The following is a 6,000-nucleotide window of genomic DNA, read 5'->3' as shown; positions in this document are numbered from 1 at the left end:
CTAAATATTCATTAATACTAATCATATTAATACTAATAGTAAAATAGTAATAATATAATATCAGTAAAGTGAAAAAGAATATTTTTATATAATTAAAATTTATACCATTTATGTGAAATATCAATAATTGTTAATATAAAATATAGGTACATTGTGCATTATGAAACTCGTACAAAATAAATAGAACATGAAATTAAGATTAACTTCAAATTTGTTAATAAAAACAGATACAAACAACTTAAAACAATATTTAAAAAAAAAAATAGTCGTATAAAATTTAACAAAGAGTTCATCTATATTATTTAAAGTAACATTATTTTTTATATTAATCTATATCATTTTAAAAATAACCATATTGTTTATTGTGAGATATATAAATCGTAAAATTATGATATAAATTTATGATGATATATCTTTTAAATTGAAAATATATATTATATTATATTATTAGGAGTTAATCACTTAGTTATAATAATAATAATAATAGTTATTATTATTATTATTATTATTATTATGACAAAGTAATAATAATAATATTAATATCAATAATATAATAATATAATTGTTATTAAAACAATTTCTCTCCATTGTAATTAAAAATATATATAAATATTATTAATAACCTCTTAAATAAGAATAATAAAATTTAAAAAATATTTTTAACTTTCAATAAATACAAAGTCATCCTCCATCGAGTAGTAAAATAGTATTATTAATAAATTAGTAAATAAAACAAAATAAAATAAAGCAGTTGATTATAATTATAATAACAATTAATAATAGTAAAAATAACGTTAATAATAGAACAAAAATACTCAAAAGGAAATATAATTATGAAACAAAATTATAATATCAATAGTAATGATAAATATAGAATTAAGGAAGAGAAATGTAAATTGATTCTTTGATTTTTTTTTTCAAAATCAAATATAATTACTATAATTAAGATAATTTCTCTCCACCATAATTATAAAAATAAATAAATATTGAAACTGACCTTATAAATGAAAAAAATAAAATTGTAATAAATTTAAAAGATTTCAAAAAGTATGAATAAAAAACAACTCATTCGTAATTAGAAAATTAAAAACAATTAATTGATCAATTAATAAAATTAATTAGTCAATTAATAAAAAAAGATTTAGAAATAAATTATTTAAGTATTAATTCTAAAATTATTTAATCCTTTAAAATTATTTCCAATCATATTTTAAAATAAAATAATTATTATTTTGAAAAGGTTAAATTTATACAAATTTAAAATAGAATAACCTATTCCAGTTTTATCAGTTTGACAATATGAATGACAAGAGCTCCTTAAAGTAGAAGGAACAATATCTTTGCAATCAATCCAATTTGAACTAAAAAAGCAAATTGCTTTTATTAAACTAAAACATCAATCTCCATTTTTATTTTTCTCATGCAGAATGTTTATAGTGTCAAATACTATATAATCTCAATTACAACTTCAACTTAATCTGACATGAAACTATTACTTGGGACCAATGTCCTCAAGTACACATGCTCCTCTACCACAACAGATATAAGAGACACAATCAAATCTTTGTCTTCAACAAATCCATCACTGATCTACGTCATACACGTTAAAATTAGTATAAGAATAAACAAATTATGAAAATTTAACAAATGATCAAGATCATGCCAAAGAAACAAAAAATGTTTCTTTCAGGGAGATACATAGAGAAATCAAATGCATTTGTTAAGAAAACCCATCTCAAACCTTTAACCATAAATCGTGAAAAAAAAAACCTTTAACCACAAACCATCAAACCCATTACAAAACTTTAATCAGAAACTATCAAACATGAACAAACCTTCACAAACTTAGCATATCTTTGTTGTATAAAAGGTAAACATCCAGCCAGGATTGCATACAATAAAACACAACATAACCATGCATCTAATGTTGTATGCAACAAGGTAAGCATCATAGACCTTATTATGACTTCCACAAGTTGTATGCAACAATCCATCTGCCTAGAAATTTTCACATGGTGAAGCCAATAAGAAAAATCATATGCTTTATCTAAAGTGGTTGAAAGCATATAACATCTTACCTTAAGATGTTGGGGTAAAACACTAAGACCAAAATAAATTATTTTCAAGTTTTTTTTTTTTTCATGATCCACCAGTACATTCTCAAGCTGCAAGGACATAACAACATTTGTGTGAAAGACGCAAGACCAAAGATAACCATGTGGTGCAATTTGAACTTGAAAAGGGAGAAAAAGAACCTTGAGATCCCTGTGGAACACACCTTTAGTGTGACAGTAGCTCACCTGATCAATCAACTGTTGGAACAAATTTCTACATTCACCTTCTTGACATTTACCTTTTGCTGCCTCTGAATGTAGAATTCATCAAATGCCTAAAATGCATCAATGACAAAAATATAGTCTTCATTAATTTATATTGTTTTACATGAAAATTTAAATATCAGTAATTCATAAGATAATAAAATTATTATTCATGAGAATATTAAATAGGAAAATTAGTACACCTTCCCTGAATAACACCTGAAGATTGCTATAAATGGCATTGGTCTCGTGAAATAGACAATTGTAGAAGTGCTATACAATAAACATATCATAATTTAGTATAGTGTGATAAGAATAAACCAATCTTACGAAAATGATAAACAACCTAATACATATAATAGCAGAAAAAACCAAGTTCATGTAAATACCATTTACAATCATTTGAAGCCTAATTAGTAAACCATGTGATGGTTAAAAAATCGTACCTTAGAAAGAAGAGCCTTAATTTTTAGACATTAAATCCAACTCCAACATCCTCACTAATCAGCCATGGATTCCACATGATGAGGGGTCTACACTATCATTGTATGTATGATTTGAAAGAAAATTGTAAATAATACAAACACACACGATAAATCTACTATTAATAGCAAAATAACTAAGATGTAATGGTTGGATCTACAACAACATATCTAACAACTACTTTAATAGGTAAGTAATGCAATTCAAAAGTCACAATCATATACATTAAGGTATACCCCACGACTATTTTTTTCACCAGGATAAAACATGAAGCCTTAGAAGTGTTACCTTACAAATGTAAAAATAACATTTTTTTCATCGATATTTCAGAAGGATTGCACCAACATCTGGAAATATGGCTTTAACTCTCTAACAATCAAATTAATTATTGTAGGCTCCCTTGCTACTTAGAGACCCCTAGAAAAGAAAGTTAAATGATAAATAAACATAAATAATCAAGAAACATAACCAAATACCCAAATATTATGAATATAATAACAGAAGAACAAACTACATAAAAAAAATTGAAAAATACACTCAAAGATAGTTAGAACAAACAATTTAAACAAAAAAAAACAACCTAAAAAAATATTACAATATCAACTCATAATAATGATAGTTTCCAAAATACAAAATCATAGTTTCCAAATTACAAAATGTTATCAATCTCTAAAATTTGGTATGGAACACAAACTTTTATTATTTAATATTTAATAGATTATCATTATTATATAACGAAAATATCCCTAAATCATTGGAATTTAATTATATTCTTGGATAATATGAATATGATTATATCCTAAATAATAACAATCTTATTATATATCTTAATAATAGCAATCTTATTATATCCCTTAATAATAGGGATATTATTATGTCTTTGATTGACAACATTTTATTAATATAGATGTTACCATAAAAGTCATAATAAAGGTAACAGTAACAACAACGTAACTATTTGATTGACAGTTACTTAAAATAAAATAAACTTATTTTAAAAAAGTTATAATCAACTAGAAATGCAAAGCAGTGCAAGAATAAAAAGTTAGAATAAAATACATATAATTGATAATAATAAAAAAATAAAGACATATTTTTTTAATGAATAACCAATTGATTCGTACCGTAAGAAAACAATTTCTCAATCAAAAATAGTTAAAGACATATGGTTTTTGCCACAACTTAAAATAGAATTCCAAAAAATCTCAAAAAATCACAAACAAAATCCCAACAAATAATGACACAATAGCAAACATTATCAAAAAACGATTTAACTTGTTTTAGGTAATCAATATTCAACTCCTATCATAAGAACCAAAATACAAAAAAAAGTTTTATCAAACATACAACTACAAAGCACAAATGATCGAAAGGTTAAAAAAATGATGTTAAGGTACCTTAACAAATCCTAAATTATGAAATACATATCAAAAGACCACAAACCAAAAAATAGAAAACACCAACTCAAATGTAACAACCAAAATACCAAAAACTAATATTTATTCAGCATTTCAACCATAAATCACAACTAATCCAGATATCATAATAAAAAAACCATGATAATGGTTCAAGTAAATTGGGTTAAAAGAACATCTAACCTTATAATCTCAGCTTGTCAACTGCGAATGCTTTAGTAACGAATGTCTAAACTTATTTTCGCAGCTTGTGATTTGTAAACCCTTCCAAAATGTGAGTATATACCACGTACCAACTAAAATTGACAATAAAAATTAAAAGCATAAGAAAAATTAAGAAAATAAAACCTCAAATGCTAAAAAAAATACCTTTTTCGATAACACTATACCATTGTATTATTCTTGGATGAATAAAGTCCTGCACCGAAAACGTAACAAAAAAAAAAACTTACAGAATGTCACGGACACAAAACAAAATATGTAAACTAAGAGCAGAAGAAGAATGCAGAATAATAGATCAAAACCCTAAACAATATACCAACAAAACCCAAACAAAACCACAAACCCTGAGACGGTAAACACCAAATAAAACCATAATCGAAAATGTAAACACCAAGTAAAACTATAATCGAAAATGTAAACACCAAGTAAAACCACAATCGAAAAACCATAATAAAAAAGCAAATAATCGAAAAACCTAGTGTTGGAAGAAATGGGGTTAAGAAACATCTAACCGTTTCGTGACCTCTAAATCTTTCAATGGAAACCTCGTAACTTTTAGGAAGTATAGATGGTTGTTCATCAAGTTTTTCATCTAGATTCTGGTAGAGAAGAAAGAAAAAGGGAAATACAGAGCCACGAAACAGAGAAAAGAAATAATGGGGAAAGGAGCGAGAATGAACCATTTGCATTTGAAACCCTTTTCTCATACATTTGAATTAAGAGCCCAATTACGTCTATCAACTGCGGTTCGTGCTTCTGCCGTTTACGTCATATCACAAAACTATGGAAAAGACAAAATTGCCATTAAAGATGCACATCTTCAAAACTAAAGCAGGGGGTACATTAGTAAAGCAGCAATGCCACCAATACAATGACGAAAAGACCATGACTGAGGACAACTGTTCAGATAAGAGAATGGGTATAAATGGAACAATAAAAATGGAAATGACTTAAAACCCATATATTTGGACAGCTGTCAAGAAATTAAATATGAGTATTTGGATAATATTCCTACCAGTTTGGATTCTTATATTTATAGTAGATTTCTAATGTTAAAAATACAAGTATTTAATCATTTTATTATTTTTATTCAAGAGTAAATGTCTGTCACATATTAAAATATATGTTATTACAGTCATTTAAAATTATAATCATGATATAATAGCAAATTGTAACCATGAAAAGAAATTGGCTCAAATAAAATTTTCAATTTGGCCGTCCTAACAAAACTTTCACATTTTATTCCTCTAGAAATTTTTATTTTCCTCTTTGATATATGTTATTTACTAGTATCTATTAAGTAATAAGTTTTTGGTTATGTCAAATACTTACATAGGATTAAAATATGTTTTTTTACTTAAATAATCTTAGTCTGCAATAAATTCTTAAATTTTGTTTTTGGTCCTTAATTAAAATAAGTTCATTGACGTGTTAGTCCTGTTTAATCATTGATGTAATAGCTTAACAAATCACTTATCACGTAATAGATGGTAGAGCCTAAGAATAAATATTGTAGAAAATCAAAAGTATATTCTTTTATTGAAAATAAAAAGCAAATTCCA

At 25.4% G+C, this 6,000-nt stretch overlaps 1 long non-coding RNA gene across 7 annotated transcripts; it reads right to left on the bottom strand.

The window, feature by feature from the left end:
* Positions 1-1,406: 1,406 nt before the first annotated feature.
* Positions 1,407-5,175, bottom strand: LOC114184278. Of its 7 annotated transcripts, none has more exons than XR_003604569.1 (6): positions 4,951-5,175; positions 4,606-4,634; positions 4,400-4,512; positions 2,765-3,218; positions 2,079-2,591; positions 1,407-1,590 (listed from the first exon to the last, which is right to left on the bottom strand). It is a non-coding gene; the product is annotated as an uncharacterized LOC114184278 (long non-coding RNA). The 7 variants fall into 7 exon arrangements; XR_003604570.1 differs by having other exon boundaries at positions 1,407-1,585; XR_003604566.1 differs by having other exon boundaries at positions 1,407-2,389; positions 2,522-2,591.
* Between the last annotated feature and the right edge of the window lie 825 nt (positions 5,176-6,000).

Source organism: Vigna unguiculata, chromosome 5 (genome assembly GCF_004118075.2).
Source record: "Vigna unguiculata cultivar IT97K-499-35 chromosome 5, ASM411807v1, whole genome shotgun sequence".
Lineage (NCBI taxonomy): Eukaryota > Viridiplantae > Streptophyta > Magnoliopsida > Fabales > Fabaceae > Vigna > Vigna unguiculata.
Note: the sequence above shows the minus strand (reverse complement) of the source record. Positions and strands in the feature narration are given on the sequence as shown.